Source organism: Sapajus apella, unplaced genomic scaffold (genome assembly GCF_009761245.1).
Source record: "Sapajus apella isolate SASKATOON/1434 unplaced genomic scaffold, GSC_monkey_1.0 scaffold9, whole genome shotgun sequence".
Classification (NCBI taxonomy): Eukaryota; Metazoa; Chordata; class Mammalia; order Primates; family Cebidae; genus Sapajus; species Sapajus apella.
The window spans coordinates 43008033-43031869 of NW_022436949.1; the positions used below are offsets into that span (position 1 = coordinate 43008033).

Here is a 23837-nt window from a genome sequence, read left to right on the forward strand (position 1 = left end):
GAATGTTATGCTCAGCACTAAGATTTGAGCACAGTGATGACAGGCTCTGATCTGTCTTATGGGAAGGCCGGTCGGCAGGGAGGAGGAATGGCAGGAGGAGGCAGGACCAGGCGTTCCATTCCAAAGCCTCTGCATAACTCACGTTACTGACAATGCTGCCCAGCTGGGGTGGAGGGGGCAGAGGTAGGGAGATGTGTGGATTTACAATATGTTTTGAGGTAGAATTATTAATATTAGAAAAGATGATGTGTCATGACAGGTTATTAAAAGGATCAAGTAATACACATCCCATCTCAATTCGCTCTTTACCTTTGTGGCATCAGGAGTGATTCCTTGGGCCAGGTGCAGTGGCTCACGCCTGTAATCCCAGCATTTTGTGAAGCCGAGGCAGGTGGATCACTTGAGGTCAGGAGTTCAATGCCAGCCTGGCCAACCTGGTGAAACTCCATCTCAACTAAAAATACACGAATTAGCTGGGCATGATGGCACATACCTGTAATCCCAGCTACTCAGGAGGCTGAGGCAAGAGAAATCACTTGAACCCGGGAGGTGGAGGTTGCAGTGAGCTGAGGAGCTGAGATCATGCCATTCACTCCAGCCTGGGTGAGAGAGCAAGACACCGTCTCAAAAAAAAAAAGAGTGATTGCTCGAAGAGGGAGTAAACAACCCTTTCCTCCTACGAGGGCACATCTCTCCTGGCCCCATTTGCACTGCTGGTCATTTTACCCTTCGCGTTCTCTAAGGCCATTCTTGCCGTAGTCACTCGGGAGCTGGGTGTAAAGCCAAGCTTGGGGAGAACTTGGTTTATTATCTGAGCTGACTTACCTTGGACTGCTTCTATAGAAAATCCTACTAAACCTATCCTGTGTATTTGAAGCTCCTGTCACTTGTAGATTTTTCCCTTGGTTCCTCTTGAGATTGGCTTCAGTCTCCTTAACTTTTTCTTTGCCATTTTAAACAGAAAGTTCTATTTGATCATTTGTTTTCTAGAATTCTTTTTTATTTCCAATTTCAATTCTAAATAAAAACCTAGCTCATTTTTACATGAAGTGTAAGCCCACTTCCGCAAGTAAATTGAAGAAAGTGTGGTCAAGATCTAAATTCCTCTCTCGGTGAGCCCAGGTCCTCCCGAAATTTCTGAAAACTTCACTTGAAGTAACAGTCACTTCTTGATACGTACTATAATTTCTTCTTTATTTTCCTATAGGATTTTTTCGCATTAAGTTCATCTCAATTTACATTTTTCTCAGAGAATTATTTCACCAAGATTTTCAATTTTATCACTTGAAATTATTTGACTTTAAGTCAGTCTTCTCCCTATGACTATGTAGATAATTATTACTTGTTTTCCTTTTATTTTTTAAAATTAAATTTGCCAGAGTGTGGTGTGTCTGTTTTATTTGAAGAACCTGTTCTTGGACTTAACTACCAATTCTACAAAGGATAAATTATTTTATCTCATCGTCATTATTATTATTTTTACTTTTGTGTTTATTATTTCCTTTCTCCAGCTTTCTTTTTAATTGTTTTGTCTTTTTGCCCCTAATTTCTGAGTAGAATATTTAGTTATATTCTCATAACACTTCTTTTCGGTAAAGTATTTAGGGCTGTAAATCTACTACAAAAAAAAAAACAGTTTTGGCTGTATCTTATAGATTTTTGTTAAATAATATTCTCACTTTTGTTATTTTCTAGGTTGCTTGACTGATTCAGTCATTATTTATGCAACCAATTCTAAAATAGCCAAGTAATCTGGGTTTTCTTTTTCCTTTGAAATTCTACGAGTAGCTTGCAGTAGTATTTTATTATTAAGATAATAAGGTGCAGTTTTACTTTAGAAATGCACTGAAGTATTTTTTGGTCCTGATTATGATCAATGTTTGTACCTGGTACACGACACCTGAGAAGATGCATTTCCTGTTCTTAAGGTACAAGGTTATATCAATGTGCAGATATTTATCCAAACATTGAATAATTTGAGTGCTTTATGTCTGTGATTATTTCTTTTTGTCCCCTTGGCCTGCCAGAGAGTTATGGTGATGCAAGAAATTTTAATACTCCTCACATGTTTCCTTGTATTTCATAGAATAATACTGTGTTATTCTGAGCTTAGTGTTTCCTGAGGCTCAGCTTTTTTATGGCTCTGTCTTGTATCAATATGCAATTAACCTTTTTTCAGTATATTCTTTATTTTTGTTTTTGTTTAATATTTTTTGTTTCCATAGGTTTTTGAGGAACAGATGGTATTTTGTTACATTCCTTAAGTTCTTTAGTGGTGATTTGTGAGATTTTGGTGCATCCATCACCCTAGCAGAATACACTGAACCCCATTTGTAGTCTTTTTTCCCTCACCCCCTTCCCATCCTTTCCCCCTTTGTCCCCAATTCTCTTCAATTTATTCTTTAACATGGGTATACCACTCCTGCTTTTTTTTCTTCGTGCTATCTTGTTTCATTCTTTTATTTTCAACTTTCTTCTACCTTTTCATCTCATGTAAGCTTCAATTCATTGAATTGGATTTTTATTTTGAATTAATATTGAAATCTTGTGTTTCACTGATATGTGTAGCATTTCTTGCTTAAGCTCCTGTATTTACCTTCCTTTATTTTCTTTTTTCTCACACTGGCTCTAAAACCCCTCACCAATTGACCAGTGACTCTGTGTTCAATATTGTGCCATGCTCCTCGCAAAGCACATGGAAACATAGCACTCAGTTCTTGTTCTTGGGGATTTTATAAACTAACTAGGAGATAAATAGCCATGCAAAATTTACAATTAAATACTAAACCATGTGTACTAGTTATTAGCTGAAGAGACTTTTTAAGAAAATAGAAGTATTAGCTGCAAAAACAACCAAAAAATGTCATAGCAGTGAGCATTATGGGTGAGGTAGAATTTAGCTGAGTGGGAAGACAGACCTTCATGTTATTCACTCTGTATCAGTGGCTGCCAAATGCTATTCCTTTGGGGACTTACAGAGGCACCTGGTCAGTCGGTCTGAGTATGGATCCAGTAATCTGTATCTTTAGAAGCTCTCCAATAATTTAGCTGCATGGCCAAATTTAGAAAACGTTACTTGAGATAATTATATCACATACTCTGAAATGGTTCTTACACTGCATAAATCTAGTAACTATCCCTGAAGGTCTTACTTAAAGTTTTCATTTGTCATACAATGTTCAAATAAGGCAGAAACACTATGTTAACTCATAGATTGCATTTCCCAAGTCAGGATAAAAAAAGATTGAGCACCTGCCCTACACCCTTTGACTTTTTATTCTTGTGACAATTCTAATTGCAGTGTCCAACTATGCAGCAGCCTATGTGTCATTAACTATAACTATAAACAACACAACCACCACCCAGTGCTTGTCAGTCTGAAATATTATGGTATCATTGTGAGGAGAAAGTAAGTAGTGTGTGAAAAAATGGAAATGAATGAACTGGATGTGTTTACTCTGGAGAAAGAAAGATTTGGAGAAGACATGATAGCCCTCTACAAATATTCAGAGTTGGTACATTGAAGAGGAAGTAACTTGCTCTGTGTAAAGAACACGGCCAATGAATGAGATCTGTGGGAAGACACATCTTTGTTCAATAAGAGGAAGAAGATACAAACATGCCTTGAGGGATAAAAGTTTCCATCTCAAGAACTGCTCAAATAGGTGCAAGCCTGGGATTAATCTTCAGATTGTCTTTAAAGAGTTTCTTTTTTTTTTTTTTTTTTTTTTTCTATTCTAAAGATACTAACAGACAGTCCCATGCAGAAATAATTGCTAAAGTGGCCAATCCCAGCTTAGCAATACAGGCTTTCCCCTGTGCCAGGGTTGAAATATTTGGTTGCCTAGCAACGATTACATATCTGTGATGCATCAGAAAATCGTTAGTTTGTGCCTGGGTTGATTTGGTAGTTCTTAACACCATACTTGGTTCATTTCATTCATGACAAGTATTCCCAGTATAGTTTATTACATATCAAAAGGGTGTTGAGCTGCAACTTGCACGGTAGTCATCTTTATCAAACCCTACCCAGCTGCCCAGCTTAGCCATAATGATCACTATAGAAATAGATGTTTGATTCAGGCAGGAGATGAACGGAGAGGACGGTGAGAGCACAGTAACAGTTGGGAGACTCATAAACGGTTAAAATACATTAAATCTAGTAGAGTTCTTGGAGTGATGGTACAATTTTAATCATGAACTCTTCAACTTTGAAATCCTGTGAATTTTTAATAGGTAACTAATACCAGCATTTAAGGTATAGAACAGAGTTTAAATACATAGCATACTTTGGTCATAACTTTGCATTTACAGTCTCCTAGGAAACCAACAAAATATATCTGAATAGTTCAAAAGTATGATCTCATTTATAAAGAGCTGCTTTATATTTCAAGAACCAAAGAACTGTTATTTGTCAAACTTCCACATTAAATATCTGCCAAGATATCTTATTAGGTTTTCTTAGTAATAATGACTCAGTACATAAAATAAACCATGGAACTCTGTCAGATTCTATCCACGTTAAATAATTGAGACACTCATTTCCTCTCCTTTGTTTGATTTCTCCAACCCAAATCATAATGTTAGAAAGTGATGGATTTTGATTCATTTCTCTTTCTCTCTAAAAGATTTAGAACTGCTTTAGGTAACTTTTTATTAGCCAGTCCAAGACATTGGTACAACAATATAATTAATAGCATTTTTAATGAAAATGATGGCATATTAATTGGTAATTTTTGGATGAGTGTTCTTCCTAATTACTTATTAACCTTTAAATCAGATATACACAAGGGAACAGAACAAGATTCATGTCTTTGAGTATCTGAAAGCTTTTTCAAGGTGCTTTTTATAAAAAGAATCCAGAGAAACTGTTTTTTCCCCCAGAGGAAACTTAAAATTATATCAGGAGCTAAGTGTGGTATGATGCTCAGCACATTAATATGCCACAGAATTTTTCAGTGTAGCTCTTCATGGCCCTTCAGTGAATCATTATTAATAGAAGTATGGTTTAATGAGATAGTAAAGAGGATGCCATCAATTTTTCTTTATCATTTGAATTGGAGCTAGTTGCAAAAAGGTGCTTAAAAGAGAAAAATACTATTATCAGTTGAGATTGTCTATTTGAAGGTTCTACATGCATTCTAGAAAATGAGGGAGGCTGGGCCAAGAGAAGATTTCCAGATCTTTGGCCCCAAACATTAAGTCTGAATTTGTGGAGCTGAAGAAAGTTCTACAGATAAGGTGAGATCAACCTGACTCATTGCCATTTTACACAATAGGCCTATCTAAATGGTTCAAGATCAAGTAGATTAAGAGGCAGATAGGAAAGGGCATCCCAGTCTAAGGTTCTTGTCTGTGGCCCTGTCCTGGTCTGAGTTTCTGTCTGGCCTTTTTGTCCAAGTGGTACTGTTGAAGGAGAGTCACTATTTGAAGGTCAAAGTTGCTCTTTCACTCCTTCTGCAGATTCACTTTCTACCTATGCCTTACCTCAATGCCTTTGTTCTGTTAACTTTTCTGCTTTCTTCCTCTGTCTCTGCCTTCTTTCATTTATGTAATGGGCATTTATTGAGGGCCTAACTACATGAAGTTCTGTCTTTGACATAAAGGGTACAGCAGTGAAGACACTACTACTGCCTTCAAATTGCTGATAGTCAGGAGCGGGTCAAGATGAGTATCAGGCAACTGCCATACAGTACGATAAGTACCAGGAAGGGTCTCCATGTATCCTGGAGTATAGTAAGATCTATGGCATGTCCTCTGGAAACAACTTGCAGGCTTAGCCAACTTAGACTTGGGGTTGGGGAGGTCAGAGAAAACATCTCATTAGACTTGACTGGGAGAATTGGGATGGGAATGGATGAGTGGGCGCCATGGCCATCTCTGACTCTGCCTTCTCTAACTCCATGAAGCTGCCTTTTCTTTCAGACACCCTGTCCCTGTCCCTTCATGTCTCCATCTTCCAAGTCTCCCTGCTAGATGGTTATCTGCCAAAAAAAAATAGCCCCACCCAGGACCATCCATCAAACCACTATGCAACAATAGAGACTAAGACGCTGATTACAGGCCCTGCTGCAGGTTGAAGAAGAGTTGATGAAGGAGTCTGGATATCCATTCTTTTCTTATGGTTTGCCTCCCAGTTTCAAGAGATCTGAGTGCAGCTGCAGACCAAGTTTTAACTGTGGCTCTGCATGTCATTCTAAACAAGCAAAGCCTGCCAGAAACAATATGCAAAGACAAAATGCTAAACTGTAGCTAGAGCAGCAATTAATCAAGAAGTCAATAAACACATAAGCAAGCAAATAAAGAAAATAAATAAATAGGGATAATATTAGGAGAAATATCTAATGTAGGTGAGGGGTGGATGGATGCAGGAAACCGCAATGGCATGTGTATACCTGTGTAACAATCCTGCATGATGTGCACATGTACTCCAGACTTAAAGTATAACTTAAAAAAAGAAAATAGATAAACAAACAAAATACTTCTTGAAAGGAGAGGGAGAACAGACAAGTAGAAGAAATCATAATAACAGCGCTGTTTACTCAGGGTATACTACACATTGTAAACTATCTCCTTCAGTATATTAGACATCATTCTTTTTGTTTTGAGACAGAGTTTTTGCTCTTGTTTCCCAGGCTGGAGTGCAATGGTGCAATCTCGGCTCACCACAACCTCTGCCTCCTGGGTTCAAGCAATTCAATTCTCCTGCCTCAGCCTCCTGAGTAGCTGGGATTATAGGCATGTGCCACTACGCTGGGCTAATTTTGTATTTTTAGTAGAGACAGGGTTTCGCCATGTTGGTCAGGCTGGTCTTGAACTCCTACCTCGGGTGATCAGCCCGTCTCAGCCTCCCAAAGTGCTGGGATTACAGGTGTAAGCCACTGTGCCCGGCCACAGATACAGTTCTTAAAACAATCCTGGAAGGTGATTTCTTAAAAACAAAACAAAGCTTCTGGAGTGGTCTTTGGCACAAAGTAGGAAGGCAGTAACTATTTCTTGAATACATGAATACATCTTTCTATTTGCTTGGTGTCTGTCTTCCCTCTCTCTCCCTGGAATATGAACTCTCTGATGGCAGAAACCTTGTTTTGCCTTCTGCGATATCCCAAGCACCTAGAATGCAGCCTAGCACATGGGAGACACTCAATGAGTATGTCTTCTCTAAAAGATGGAAAACCTGAGGTTTAACAAGATGCAATATCTTTTGCAAAATCACACAATAACTGGGAAGATCTGGGACTTGACCCAAGTCAACCCATGACCTTTTCCCTTTACATAATGTCTATCTTACCTTTTCTTCCTCCTCCCCATAATCATTCTCTTATTACCTCAGGCCTCTTTATATCCCAAATATTCTTTTCTGTCAATAATTCACCAATAAGGTTCTGTTTAAAGGACTTAGCACAAAAGCATGTGTTGGTGAATGAATATTTCAAACGTATCTATTAGAGTAGGAAATGATGGGGAAGTTTTATTCTCCTGTCTGTGCCAAAAAAGTAGTAGAGGAATACACAGGCATAAAGGATTGCTTGTCCCTTGCACCTGCAGTGGGCCTTCTGCTGTGGAGACAGTGCAGTTGAATCTTAATAATATAAAGTCAAACTCACTGGTGCACTACAGCTCATCCTCCGGATCACCTGAGGTCACGTGGTCACCTGATAAGTGTAGGCAGACTGTAATCTCATAGTATAATGATCATAGTGAAAGAATAACTTGTAGCAGTACCTGGCTGGTTTGGGAGGAAGGCAGAAGGAAAGCAATGGGAAGTTAGGAACTGCAGAATCAGGATTGAAAATTTTGGTGCTGGTCTGAAGAATCCATGTAACTCAGAATTTCACAAAGCATGGGCATTGGTGGTTTTTGTTAGTACTAGGTTCCAGCTACTTTTTTATTTTTCTAGTTTTTTTCCCATTCTTTCTACACTGACTTCTTCTCTCTGTTTTTCCTATTAGCTGAATGAAATGTAAAGCTTTCTAATATTGTCAGTGTTTTAGGGAACCATGCACTATCACAGTGCATAATAGTGTGTGTAAAGGCAAAACAAGGTTCCTGCTGTCAGGGAGCTTACATTCTGGGAAGAGAGGAAAGGGGTCAGGCACCAAACAAATAAATAGATTTATGGAATATAAATTGATTTAGGCTTTTGGAGGATAATTCATAAATATATATTAAATTCTTAAAGGTTCACAATGGTTCAACTCAGTCGTTCCATTTCTAGATATTCGTTCTAGAGAAATACTTGTGCATATGAACAGAGGCATGTACATGGTTGCTCATGTCAGTAGTAGCAATAATAGAGAAAAGGACAAACAATCACACTGCTTATCAATGAGGAACTCTGGAGAGGGAATTGGTTACATGAACTATGGTTCATTTGTACTATGAAATACTGTATATTTGGAAATAAGGTAGAATTACTATATCTATCTATCTATCATCTATATCAAAGACATACACACATGACTTGAAAAAAGTCTTCAAGACATATTACTTAGTAGGAACAAAAATGTTTGCTGTACTATTTTGTACACTATTATCTTTTTTATTTAAAAAACATTCTAAGAGATATATTCCATAGGTACACATATAATGTGTCAATGAGGTTGTAGCAGCTAAGCTGTCATAAGAGACCCAACAATCATGTGGCTTTTAACCATATGGCCTAGACCAATGAGCAAAAAGCTTACTGCTGTCTCATCACAGGATGTGGGGGCTGTTCCAAAGTCATTCAAGGCCCATATTTCTTCCATATTGTGGTGGTTCTGCCATTCTTTAGGCTCTAGGGCCTTAGAATTGCATAGACAAGGCTGAGTCACTGATATAGCCAGGTCCCAACCAGCCATAAAGGAAAAGAGAAAATGTGGGGGAGACCTATTCACTACCGTAAGGGTCCCACCTTAGGGACCACACACATCACTTTCACTCACAACCTGTTGGTGAAAACTTTGTCCAACAGCCACCTCGTATAGCAAGGAGGGTTGGAAATGCAGACCCTGGCAAGATGCCCATGTACCTAACCATAGCTCTATGACAGTGAAAGTAACAGAGAATAAGTTTTGCTGGACAGCTAACTATCTTCCTCACCATATACAGCAGCACTGTCCCCAACCTTTTTAGCATCAAAGACTGGTTTCATAGAAGGTGGGGGGATAGTTTGGGGATGAAATTGTTCCACCTCAGATCATCAGGCATTAGATTTTCATAAGGATTATGCAACCTAGATCCCCTGCATGTGCAGTTCACAACAGGGTTCCATTCCTATGAGAGTCTAATGGTTCTGCTGATCTGACAGAGGCAGAGCTAAGGCGGTAATGCTTGTCAACTTCCTGTCTAACTCAGAATCTGTAACAGCTCCATGAGGCCAGCTTAAGCTCCCAACTGGCCTCTCTTGTAACATTGCCTTTCTCTTCTTCTTACTTTTCACCTTCAACATCTTTACTCCACTATACTCTCTTCCATGCTAACCACCATTGAACTGCTTCAGAAATTTGGATGCTTAATTTCTACTGGATTATAAGCAGGATGCCCACTGCCTACTGGATTATAAGAAGTCAACAAAATTATAATCCAGTAGGGATTATACCTACAAATGGCCTTTTACCCTTGCACTGGGATTTTTTCACTCACTCCTTTACTCACACAAATATATTGGGCATTTATAACAATGATAGATCCATTAGGAAGCTGGAGTGATGAGACAGAGTTGTCATTGACACCAGCTGTACCCTTCAGAAACGTATATTGAATTAGCCAAACAAGACATCTGTGTCAGAATAGATGAGTAACAATGGCAGTTGATGTGCCTGAGTTAGTGGTAAAGCTATTAAGCTAAGTAGGACTTCAAAATGGGAGATGATGACTAGGATTAGGTTTGACTGGAGGTTCCTTAATGAGATGAGACTGGAATTGTACCCTCAGGCACCTGTGGTATTTGTCTAGACATAAAGACATTAACATGTATGGTGGGAATGGAGTGAACACTTATTGACTGCCTGCTACGTGCTGTGCCCTGTTTCAGGCATTTTGCCTGCATTACTCCATTTATCCCTATAACATATCATTAAAATAGGTACCCTGATTTTACAGAGAAAGAAAATGAAGCAGAGAGCTTATATTAATGCCTCTCCCCAGGCTAGGAAGCAGAAGAAGTGGGATGTATGTCTGGTTTCTAATGACCTCACTGTGTCTCAGAGCATTTCAGGCAGGAGAAGAAGCAGGAGCAATGTGATGGAAGAGAGTTGAGTGTGATCCATTGAGGGACAGGGAGGAAGGGAGGAGAGCAGGTTGGGTGGCAGTATGTCATTCCATATGCTTTTAGGTTGAGGTCACCCTGGTGTCTGATGTGCTCTGGTCCAAGAGAATTGAGTTACTTGCAGGAAGTGCTGTATCATGCTTCACTTGGCACTGAGTTCTCCACTAGCCGTGGGGGAAAGACACCCTACAAGTCAGTCCAGCTATACTGGCCCAATTTAACAAACCAGTTTAGATGAGGTCTTTAGTTAACAGAAAACACCATCAGCCTATATTAGTTCATTGATAGCAAACGCTGACCGAGAGTCCTACAACCTTCCTGTATCATGAGCATCAGTTGCTCTGGGTGACTTGTGGTCACTAGAACATAGGGCAGATGGGTCTCCCTGGTCCCTGACCTACATGGTCTCAGAGCAGCAGTAAGCTCTACTCCTCTTGGATTTCTTCTGGTTGGATGCTTGCTCAGCTCTTCATGAGGTGACTGTATTCCAGTGTTTCTCAGAGATCATGTTCTTTAAAACTCCTTGAGATTTTGGCAGCAATTTCTCAGCACGTCCTTGGAGGTGTGTTTCTCCCTGGTCCTGCAGCTATCACCCCTTGCTTCTGCCCTGAAAGCCCTCTCCTCTGGAAAGCTGAAACAAAAAGGATCTTCCTAGGCTATTTTCCCCCCTTTCCCTCTCTGACCCAAGCCATAAACAATTCTCAAATGCTTTCCAAAGACCTTTTCTCTAGAAATGGCTCATTATTTTGATAAGTCAAATGAGAGGAAGATAATCCCTTTTAATTAGAAAGACATGATGGGTAATGCTTTTTATAGTGTTACCTCTGTATTACGGGGGCCCAGAATGCCGAAAGAAGTAATTTGTCCTTTTTCCTGAAGGTATCTTGGCTGTGGGGTGTGGTTGGGAGGGGAAAGCCTTGGAGTTCTCTGAGTAGAAAAATGATAGGATGGATGTTTATGATTTGTACTCTGGTGATCTAGAGTGGTAATAGTGCCCAGCACTATGCCAAGTTCTTTACAAGTGTTTCCCTTAATCCTTACAAGGAACCCTATGAGATTGGGCCCATTTTGTGGATGTGACAACTGAAGCTTAGAGGGTTTTATTTTTCCTATGGCTGGTACATGGCAGAGCTGAGTTTGATCCTGATAATTTCAATCCAAACACAATGGGTGTAAATATTTTGCCAGTGAGGACAGAGAGAGAAACTTCCAGGAGGCTGTTGTGGAGTCTGTACTTCAGCAGGGGGCCAGACTTTGTTGGCTCTGGGAATAGAACAGAAAGGAAGGGTGAGGTCGTTGACAGGAAAGGCTGGCAGGCAGAGAGTGAAAAGGACAATGAAGAAGAGAGGAAGGGGCACTGACTGGGAGCCCTGCAGCCAAGCGTGTTCCAGTAGCTATGCCACCAATCCCTACGATCATGTCATGAAAAAGTTCTTATTTTCTCCATTTTGTGGTTGAGGAGATAGATTCAGAGATTTGAAATGACTCCATAGCATCCAAGCGGCAGAGCAGGGATTTGAACCAGGCCCTATGTGATTTCCAGTTCGGAGCATTTTGTACCTGTCTATACTCTCCAGATGTGGCTTCAAGCTTCAGCCTTGGGCATGAGGAGGAAGCACGAAACCTTTCCCAGAAACAGGGAAATTGTGTCCCAGTGAAGGACATAGGGGCAGGCTTTGGGATAATGAGTTCCTCGGGGAGCTGGCAGGAGTCTTTTGGGGTAGAAATTTCTTAGCTATTTGGGGACAGGAGCCGGTAGTGCAGATTTGGATGGCAGAAGTCACGAGGCAGATGCCAGCCCTCAAGGGAAAACAGGTGGAGTCGGGAGGGTGCTGGGTGCTGGCAATGGGTGGGGGTGCCCACAAACAGAAACGAAGATTAACCACAGGACCAGCAAACGCAATGGAGAAGGTACCGTACAAGAAAGTAAGAGGGTGCCAGGGTGAGAGACAATCAAAATGGAGAAGGCATAGAGGTCGGAATCCAGGCACACCCCAGCCAGCTGCTGGCTCTCCCAACTACCCAGGCTGCAGCAGTGATATTTTGGATCACATCAATTTTATTAAGAATATATTACATTGGTTCTTCCTTTTCCATCTGCCATCTGCGCCTCAGGTGGGGACACAACCAAAATGCAGATTTTCGTGAAAACCCTTATAGGGAAGACCATCACCCTCGAGGTTGAACCCTCGGATACAATAGAAAATGTAAAGACCAAGATCCAGGATAAGGAAGAAATTCCTCCTGATCAGCAAAGACTGATCTTTGCTGGCAAGCAACTGGAAGGTGGACGTACTTTGTCTGACTACAACATTCAGAAGGAGTCTACTCTTCATCTTGTGTTGAGACTTCGTGGTGGTGCTCAGAAAGGAAGAAGTCTTACACCACTCCCAAGAAGAATAAGCACAAGAGAAAGAAGCTTACGCTGGCTGTCCTGAAATATTATAAGGTGGACGAGAATGGCAAAATTAGTCGCCTTTGTAGAGAGTGCCCTTCTGATGAATGTGGTGCTGGGGTGTTTATGGCAAGCCACTTTGACAGACATTATTGTGGCAAATGTTGTCTGACTCACTGCTTCAACAAACCAGAAGACAAGTAACTGAGTTAATAAAAGACATGAACCAACAACAACAACAACAACAACAAATATGTATATGTATGTATGTACATATATATATACATATTACATTGCATTAAATGCTGCAGCCATGAAGGGCACTGCAGTGTTTCCTCTCAGGCCTCCCTGCTCCGGTGGCAGAATGCCCCATTTTCTCAGGGACACTCTCTGACGGGCTATTGTTTTCCAATAAAGTATTTGCTGAACATATGCCTCACAAAAACGAATGGAAAAATAATAATGTAGACTGTCTCTGAACCTTATAGGAAAGTGTAGGCTTTCATTTAATGAGCTTTGGAGACAACATAGTAATTTTTAATGTCCTGTCAAGTCTGTTAAATTGTGATTCTACCAGGATTTTACATCGAGCCAGAACCAGCATGTCCCAGGGTATAAATTAGGCATAATTGAATATGCACCAGCTCTTTCGGTCACTAGGATATAATTTAATGCTGTGATTGAATAAGTGACACTGTTGTGGGCTGACAAGCCCTCTCTCAAACTTCTAGCCCACTTTCAGGAAGTAACTGGGGAGGCAGAGACCATCATATGACTTGACACCAGCGTTTTCCAAACCTAATCCCACATCTGAAGAAGGGCTCCAATCCATGGCCCTTGGTTTATATTTTCAATAGAGGGGACAGGAATTTGCATTTTTAAAAATTCTCTGATTAATTCAGTTGGAAAGTCATATTAGAAAACACTGTTTTTATGTTATTCTAGGAGAAAAGTCTTTGTCGATCATAGTATAAGATCTTTAAAGACCTGGTTTTGGATTCCAGATCTATCATTTATAAGCTAGATGACCTTATGCAAATCATTTGCAAAGTGGCAATAATAATAGTAATATCTAGCCTGCTTAGCTCGTAGTATTGTTATAAAAATCAAGTGATACGATGAAATGACAGAGATTTGCAAACTATTAAATGCTTACAAACAAAACACATTATTACATAGACTTAAAATAATAAGTTCTGTGGTGTTACTTCCACGATAGTCTCTGAGGAGAGAAAGTTGGAGGGATACCAGCTCTGCTTAATTTAGAGAAGTTCTTTTTGACCTTTATGCTTTAAAATCTGATTTATATATTGACCTTCTACATAAGGCTTCATTGGAAATCTGCTGCTTAAAAAAGGCGGTTGAAAATCACTACTCTGTGTTCTGTTGGGCTTTCTGCCCATATTCTTCCTGCTTTTAATTACCAGCCCACCCTTAATCAAGTAAGTGCTAATTACCACCTTCACGGGTATTTTAAAAAGGTAAAATTCCAGTTAGCATCTTGACTTGACTTCTTATCAGGAGTTCTGGTTAAATTATTTGGTTTAGTTGAAAAACAATGGCTAACATATATTTTTAGATGAATTACTCTTATTTTCAAATTTTCTTTCTACTACCCCTATGCATAATTAGGAAATTGCTTTAATAGGAGAATTTCTATTTAAAATCTACTACTTGGAAATAGTGAAATCTAAGAGATACACATGTATCAGATGATATGAGCAAATCAGAAAACGTATCAATCCCCAATGCTCAGACAATATTAGAAAGATGTAATTTTAAATTAACTGCGTAAAAGCCTAAACCATCACTTCAAAATCCCAAATCGGCTGGGTACAGTGGTTCACGCCAATAATCACAGCACTTTGGGAGGCTAAATCAGATTGATCACTTGAGCCCAGGAGTTTGAGACAAGCCTGGGCAACATGGTGAAACCTCATCTCTACAAAGAATAAAAAAAAATGGCTGGATGTGGTGTCACATGCCTGCAGTCCCATTTACTCAGGAAGCTGAGGCAGGAGAGTTTATCACTTGAGCCTGGGAGGTCAAGGCTGCAGTGAGCTATGATCACACTACTGCGCTCCAGCCTGGGCAACAGAGGAAGACCCTGTCTCAAAACAAACAAACAAACAATTCCAGGGATTTTATATTTTTTGCCAGAGTCTCATGATGGGTTTCTCATGAAAAGTTCAAGACATTTGACAGAAAGCTGTCCAAGCGATAATGGTTTCTAAGAGTAGCTGAACAAGGGGGAAGGGGAAGAGAAGGAATGAAAAAGGGAATAGAACAAATGTGTTAATTCCAACAGATTCCAGTGGGGCTTTCTCTTCCCCGAGCCTGGAGGTGTCCTGGCATTATTGTGCCCTCACTGAGCAGCTTCCACTGCTAGTCTGCCCATGTTCCCTTTCTCTCCTCATACAGAGGCAAGGTGGAAAAACGAAAACATTTTCTATAACGTTAAAAATCATTTCCTCTCCCCTTTCCCCAGTGTCCCCAACCAGAATAACCTAACTTAATAGGTTATTTCAGATGATGGAATTGTCTGACCTTCTTCGCCACTGCCCCTTAACCCTTGCTCACTGCAAGGCAACCTGGTGGTTGCTCTCAATACTCCACCAACTGCCTTTGATGAGACCACCAGTAACTGTTTAATTGCCATATTCAATGGCCATTTTTGCAGCCCTTCATTTTGCTTGACCTCTCAGCAGTATTTGACACAGTTGAGCACTCTCACTTTTTCTCACGTTCTTCAAACAGTCCCATCTTCTTCTTTCCTCTTCTTCAAGGCACATGTTTCTGGAGACTTCCATTACCCTCTGAGAGCAAATTCATGGTCACTCCTTGCAACTACTGTGACATAAAAGACACCTCTTTCTTTATATTGCAATGATTTGTAAACATGATGGAGAGGCTGGGACTGGGCATCAGTGGGATTGCCTGGGACATAAATGGGAAACTCATCCCTTGGTGGTCCTCATTTCACTTTCTCCATCTGAGCAAGGAACAAAGGAGCAAATACTTCCAGTAAAACTTGAAGGGCTTCCCAGCACCAGAAAGGGATGAGGAGAATAGGTGTCCTACTTATGAGCTCATTTTTCATGTGGAGGAGGCCTGCTTGGGAAGTAGACAGCCTCTGGACATTGGTCTCCTGGGGCTCGGTAGAGTCTGGTGTTGTTGCCAAGCAACAGGAACAAGGCTCAAGGACTCTAAGTTCTTGTCTAATTGGGAAGAAAATTTGGATGAATTCTCAACAGGATTTCAGGAATGTGTGGAAGCTCTGCCTTGGTTGGATCACTCTGTGTTCATGAAGTCTCCCTGCATGCCCAGCCCTGTAGACTCTTGATTTTTCTCAATATAGCGTCTTACGCCTTATCGTTCAAGGCATGTTTCTGCTGTCTACCTGGTTAATTGAAAACCTTTCTGGAGGATAGAAAGAAAGTCTAAATCTCGTGGGTTCCATCTCCCAGCATGCAACATAAATAAAACCATCTTCAATAAAACCATGTTGATTGATTTGTTGATTGATTGATTATTTGACCATCTTAGTTGGTTGTCAGAAATCCTCTCTTTATTTTTCTTGGTGGACACAAGTTTAGTGAGACTCGTCGAGGCCAACTTTGCCTTTCAACTTTGAACTTCTATTGATTTTTCCACTGTGTGTGCCAAAGCCTTAAATTGATTCCAGATGCTTAAAAGAGATGTATATTTTTCCTCTACACATTTTAAGGAAAAAAAAAAAACTTTGAGTGTATTTTCCCTAGACTCAACCAAAACCAGATAGTTTTTTTCAGCAATGTATGAATGAACAACAAAGTGGTTACTTTGGAAGCCAGCATGAAGTTATATTGGATTTCAGAAAAGTCAAGTAATCCCATGTTTCATGTGATTCCAGGTAAAAGAAAAAATATTTAGTCAGCAACAGGAAAGGGAAAAATAAATTCAAAAGCTCCCTTGTGCAGATTTGTGATACAAAAACTGAAAAATTTAATGTAGCAGCAGTATGCCAAATTATATTAGTAAATATGAATTGCTTTTTAGACAAAAGAATATTCATGACATTTTTGCTGCTTAAAGATAAAATGATCTCTTTTTTGTTCATTGAATCATAAAATCTTGGACCTGGAAAAGACTTTAGAGAATTAAATTATTTTCCACCCAAGTGCTAAGATAGTGACTCCTCTAGGGCACGGATCATATTTTCTGCTCCCTCTTCAAAATGTCCACAGTGCTGAGTCAAATGCTGTGCACTCAATTCCTTAAATAACACTCAGTGATGAGAATGCTGTTTACAGATACAGGGGCTAAAAACAAAAATCTCATCCTCGCTTTTTGGAATTGTGTTTCTCTTTGAAAACAACTCATTTTGAGCCATAGAGATATTATAATAATAGGGATTACATCTTTGGGATTTTCCTTGTATCACTCATTTCTAGTCATGCAAAGAATCACACTGGTGCTTTTGCTGCCAGGCGAGCACTGGCTGGCTGCCATATGCCTGCAGGCCCCAGTTCATAGAGGACCAGCACATTGACCTGCTCATTCAAAAACTGTTACCAGAGCTTTACCTTTATATCACCACAGTACAGTGACTTACAATGATTCCAGATCAATACTCCTTTCAGAGTTCCTCTAGGAAGTCCTACCAGCTGTCATGTAAGGGTAATTAACACATCTCTCTCAATTATGCATGCTGGTGGAAGAATTTCAAACATTTGGCTGGATAACAAATCCATCCCCTCTGTTAGAGAAAGGTCATCCCTCTGGCCATCTGGGTATTTACTTTTCTTTAGAAATGAGCTTCATGGAATTTTCTGTTGGAAGGGGAAAATGATGAGGACAAAGGGAATTTCCTAGTAAAAATGATGATGACAACTTTTAACACTGCTCATACCCACACACCAATAATCTTAAATCTTACACGCAACCCCTTTTAAATTTATTTTACTCTCCACTAACCTACATCATGTGTGGCCTGCCCACTATTACAACAAGAGCTGCTTTAGAGGCCCCTGAAGTTTTATGATGATCAATCTGTACAACAGAACATTTCTTTTTCCCCTGATGTGTTCACAAAACATACAAGTGATCACTTTGGGAAAAGGCACTGAGAGGCGTGCAAGGATGAGTAAGTCCCTGCTCTTAAGGAAGGTACAGTCTAGCAGCAGGGAATACAAGTAACTGTGACAATGACAATGGTCATAGCCCTTCATTTCTAGCAAGATAAGCAAAAGACACAATTATACAATTATTGGCATAAAAGAGGTTTTCAATACCCATTTTTAGACTGCATTCTAGCCTGGGCAATAAAGCAAGACTCTGGTTCTCTCTCCCTCTTTCTCTTCCTCTTTCTCTCTTTCATTTTTTTCTTTCTTTCTCTCTTTCTTTCTTTTTCTTTTTTTCTCTCTTTTTTCCAAAAGAAAAATAATAATAAGCAAAAGAAGCCTCGGGGAGGAGACGTTTCTGAGTGGGACTGAGGAGTCAACATGAAGAAAGGGCATCAGAGATGGGCCTGTGGGGGTGGAGTAAGAGGGCAGTGTGTGCAGAAAGAGCCCGTGAGCATAGGCACAGAGGCAGAAAAGTGTGGGTGTGTTTGGAATCTGAGAGTAGCATGGTTGGACTGTAGCATAAAAAACCATGGGGCATGCACGGAGATAAATAACAACAACACTCGGGAACAGGGCTGTGGGAGAGTTTGCATGCCCAAGTGAGGAATTTGGACTTTATTTGGTAAGTGGGGACAATGGAAGACTTTGAGCAGGGAAATGAAAAATGTCAAAATGACCTTTGCAATCAAGAGCAGCTGCATCTTATCTTCCGCCAAATTCATATGTTGAAGTTCAAGCCACTGTTAGTGACTGTAACTTACTTGGAGACAGGGCCTTTACAGGGGTGATCAAGTTAAAGTGAGGTCATCAGGGTATCTTAATCCAATATACCCAGTGTCCTTATTATAAGGGGAAATTGGACATGAGATAATCATGGAGAGGGAAGACAGTGTGAAGAGACAGGAAGAAGATGGCCATCCGCAGTCAACAAGAGGGTGCTGGGATGGGTCTTTTCCTCATGACCCTCAGAAGGAACCAACCCAGCACACACCTGGATCTTGGACTTCCAGCCTTTAGAACTGTGAGAGAATGAGGTCCTATTGCTTGAGACATCCTGTTTGTGGTACTTGGTTACGGCAGCCCAAGCAAACCAACAGTTGGGAATGAAATAACATGGGCCCTGCAGAGGATGGTAGCAATGGGAAAATCAAGGAAGAAAGGGAGATGAAAAGTGTCACAGAGATAGAAGATTGAGCATAGCTCATGCCATGGGGATTTGAAAATTTTAAATTTTGCAATTTTTCAACTCAACACTAAGAGCTAGTTCCTGTTCATTAGTTGGTTTCATTCAAGTTAACACCAAGAGTAGAAGCTCATTTTCTTCATTCGAAGAAAAAATAAGATCAAGAATAGCACAGAGAAGGACTATCTGTAATGAATTATGAAGCAGGTTATGCAAAAGGCGGAATATTGGTGTCTGGACATTCATTTGAAGAGATTTAACCAAAGTGGAGGCCTAGGACGGTGCTAAAATCAGGACTGTCGGGCAGAGGACTGAGCCCCCAGCAGAAATGTCAAAGTTGAAGGCTAAGCAAATAACCAGTTCCTCATGCTGTCTTCAGGGTTCTGATTGGGCATCCAAAGGCCTGGATTCAAGTTAGTTCTGGCTCTGACTCCAGAGAGTTCTGTGATCCCAGACAAGTCACGTCCTCTCTCTAGCTTCAGTGTCTGTACCATAAAAAGAGGGTACTGCCCTGGATCATCTTAGAGATTCCAGTGCCAAGAACGTTTTCATGATATGATGCTAATTATGTGAAGTTTTATGTTAGATACAATAAATATATGTTTGCATACATGTCTGTATGTATGTGAATGAGATTTATAGTCCACCTGTTTCTAAAAGGAATTTGAAAGAACTTTTGAAATTCAGCATCTTTTTTTTTGTTTTGTTTTTGAAAGGAACAACTAGAAAATCAACCCAAAGGAAAAGAGAAACTTATTACCGGTCACCTGAGATGAACCCTTTATTAGATAGAACTTTAGCTCTGAGTTTCCTGGCAGTTAAGGCAAAAGGAAAAACATGTGTTCATTGCCTGATAAAAATCAATGTAATATGATTAGGTCTTGAGAGAAACATGCAGATATGCTGAGCGCTCAGATAAGATTACATTTAAGAATAAGCAGGTTCAAGATGCATTAAAAGCCACGCAAAAATCCATACTCTTTAATCCAATAATTCCACCTACACTGAGGAAATCAAAAAGAGGGGGAGGAATGACTATGCCTGTGAAAATGCTTGTCACAAAATTATTTATGAAATTTCAGAACTGTAAAGAGCGAGAATGGGAGGTAGAGTTAATTGTGGTGCACTCATTCAAGCAAACACAATGCCGGCATTGTAAACAGTGAGGCTCTCCAGCAGCATAGCGAAGCAAGGTGTGTGATTGGCTCCATAAGAACAATCAGGAGACAAAATTATCTGTTCACCGTGATTATAACTATATAAAATATGAAAACTGTCAAAAATGAGTCTTCAAACATGGTAGTAATTATGGTAGCGTGGCGCTCTTAAGTGTAAATCCCCCCCACCATGTTTCCCAATGTTTAACAATGTTTACAATTAAATTTAAGCAAACAAGCCAGCTCACACCCTTAACGCTTTTCATTCTGGCTATGCTTTATGGGATTACGTTTTTTAATTAAAAGAAAAGAGTACGATTTCAGAAATGCAAAAATAGCAAACTGAAATTGTATTCCTTGGAAAAATCAATTTCTTGAGACAGTGTTGGTTTTTTAGAAGGGAGTGTTTTTTTTTTTGTTTTTGTTTTTTTTTTTTAAACCATGTATAGCTGTGTGGTGCTCATGCAGATTCCCTCCTGTTTGCTTTGAGGTCACTGAAGCTGCCTGAATTAAACGTGAGGAAATACTCTTAAGGGGCTTTAGTTGGGTTAAGGTCTAACAGTCCTCTTTCCTTAGCATCCTCCTAGGCTTCCCCTTTGGTTAAATCTCTTCAAGTGAGTGTCCAAACACCAATATTTCTCCTTTTGCGTAACTTATCCCATACCCTATTACAGATAGTCCTTCTCTATGTTATTCTCGATCTTATTTTTCCTTTGAATAAAGGGAAAGAGCTTCTACTCTTGGTGTTAACCAACTAATGACCAAGAACTGGCTCTTAGTGTTGACTTGAAACATTGCAAAGTTTTAAAACTTTAAATCCCCCATAGCATGTGAGAACATTCTAGAAACAATCCAGCATAGAAAATAACTCGAAAAAAATGATTCATAAAAGAAAAGTATAGGTTCACGTGTCGATAGCTGCTCCAGCCTTTGGCAAATTGCTTCTAAGTACATGAAAACCAATCAATGGGATACATTCTGTTAATGGAAGAAGGGGACGGAAGACGTCATGTCAGTTGATGCATAAAAAGTAGTTGATAAAATCCAATATCCTCTCATGATGAAAACAAAGAAGTTTCTCTTCTACTTGCAGCATTTCTCCCGCTTCACCTACCTTTTTGAGTACTTTTCCTAATTTCGTATTTCTTGGACTTGTTTCTCATGAAGTCTACTATTTCCTTTCTATTCCAACATCCTCTTTTACTGGAGGTAAGTAATTAACAAATTACTTTACACTGAAGTTTTAATAATTTCAGAATTATTATTATTGCAAAAGTCCTGGATCATGAAGAATAAGAAATATCTCCAAGAAATGAGTCTATAATGGTAGTTCTCAAAGACCAGGAGACCCTAGAGTGTCTCTTCTTCTCACTGGTCTTCACAACCCATAGTTTGCTCTAACCACTGCCTTGGAGTTAGAATTCAAATATCAGTAGCCCACAACTTAGATTCATTTTATTACTTATCATTTACTGCTCATAGGTTTTTAAAGAATTAAAATTCCTCTTTGGCACTAAACAATTTTGTCTGAGCACCTATATTACTAAGTATGTTTTCATTACCTATTGATTGGGAACACATAAAAAGTACTGTGAATTCAACTTAAAATTGTATGTCTGACTCTGCATTTTATTCCTCACAGTAGAATTTATAACTTTGGAAACTGTCATGCATGTGCTTACTTGCAAGACACCATTTATTCAGTCTACAAATAGCGTTTGGTGCTACATGCAACCATGTTCCACTGGTGACAACTCGCGTCCATTGGGGTAGCAATGGTCCACAGAGGGAAACGCTGAGAAGCACAGAGGAAAATAAACTCTAAAATTCTTGGGAGGAATTGCACATAGATAGGCTGAAAAGAAGTCATTTCCTCTGTACCTGAGGACCATGAATTGGAAAGTGGGGGCTCCTACTGGTGCTCCCTAAATTCTAAAGGTCCAGTGGCTCTTTGAAGGTTTGCATTTCTCAGGCCAAAGGTAGGTCCAAAGTATTAACTCTAAATCCTGAAAATAGAAACTAAGCTATCAATTTGCTTATTCTGAAGTAATTTTCAATGGTTTTCTCTGCTTTGCTTTTCCATGCATCTAACTGCACTCCTACCTTCTCACAATACATAGGACCCACCGCTGCACAGAAGAAACTCGAATTCTAATCAGCCAGTGTTTTATCTGTGGAACATCCCATCAAATTTTTTAGAAAAGATCTTACTGAACTGAAGAGGGAAATGGAACTTGAGGATGACTTCACATCGTGAGATGTAAATGGGGTTGGCAGAAGTTTGACCAGGACTTTTTCCTGCTCCGCCGAAGAGCCTGTCTCTCCTCTTGCTGCCCTTCTTGGAGCAGCATTTTCAGCCTGCTGCCTAAACAGCTGTTGATGGATAGCTTTCTCCCTGCAGCACTGCTCCAAGAGCTGGTAGCAGAGATGGCTGATCTATTCCCAGCTGTCTGGATTTTAAGGCTGAGCTGCAGGCTTTAGGGATAGCCACACACATTCTTTCAAGGTCTGAGGCTGGCACGCTGGAAATAGTGTGGCCCACTACACCTGGGCTTTTTATATGTAAGCCCTTTATGCTCTCCCAGGCTCTGACCTGCTCTCTGATCACAAGGGCAGTGCTAAATGGAGATCTGTATGAGATCAGCAGTATCCAGCAATTGGGAGTTTGACATAATGCACTTTCTCATAATTTATTAAAGCTGCTAATACATTTAAAAAATATGTGAAGAACATGGAAACCTCTCGGTCATATGGTCCAGTGCATTAACCCTCCATTGATTTTGTATCTCGATCAGAGTAAAAGCCAAAGTCCTTACGATGACTGGCAAGGGTCAGAATCTGGTCACCGCATTCTCCCCACCTCTCCAATCATAGTTACTGCTCTTACCCTCACTCACTCAGCTCTAGCCACACTGACCTAGTTGCTATTCCTAGAATACTCTAGGCACGCTCCTGCCTCAGGACTATTGCACTTCCTCTCTCCTCTCCCCGGAAGCTGCCAGACTTGCTGCCTGCTCCCTTTACATCTCAAATGGCATCCTCTCGTTGAAATCTTTGTTCATCCTATGAAAACTTGTAAAGTTTTCTACACACACACTTCCTGTCTCCTCATTTCTGTTTTTCTCCCTAGCACTTACCACCATCATCATATTCACTACTTGTTGTATTTATTAATCTTGTTGAGTGTCTACATTCCCCCATTAAAATATAAGCTCCATGAAGACAGGTACTTTAGCTTGTTATGCTCATCACTCTGTCTCTAGTGCTGAGAACAGTGCTACACGGAGTAGCATACATTAAATATGCACTCAATAAATGAACACTTACTTATCACTCAATCATGCATTGAAGGAATGAATGATTGAAATTGATAGTTAATTCTGTCCCAGAACATGACTCTTGGGAGGCTCTTGCCATGCTGATTTTCTTCCGTTGAGATAATCTGAAGCTCAGGCACTGAGGTCAACAACTCTAATGTTCGAGATCTTCCAGGAAGGGGCGAGGAGGTTGGATAAACAGAGTTTGAGTACTTCTCCCTTGGCATTTGAGAGAGATAAATTGAGAATCCTGGCTTTCCCACCTCCTAGCTCTGTGGCCACTGATAAGCTATCCAACTTAGGTCAAGCTGTTCAACTCTGGGCCTCAGCTCTCTCAATATGTAAAATAGAATGATATAAAATTCAGGCTTTTATAAGAATCAGGATTAAAAACATTGGGCATATAGTGATAAACCTTCATTAAAATG

General features: G+C 40.0%; 1 protein-coding gene and 1 pseudogene across 9 annotated transcripts in view; both read left to right on the forward strand.

The window, feature by feature from the left end:
- MBNL2 (muscleblind like splicing regulator 2) overlaps nt 1-23837 on the forward strand; it is a 172524-nt gene that overhangs the window by 68600 nt on the left and 80087 nt on the right. The gene's annotated exons all lie outside the window — the stretch shown is intronic.
- LOC116551375 lies at nt 6796-12874 on the forward strand (annotated as a pseudogene). Its single transcript, XR_004268884.1, has one exon. The product of XR_004268884.1 is annotated as a ubiquitin-40S ribosomal protein S27a pseudogene (transcript).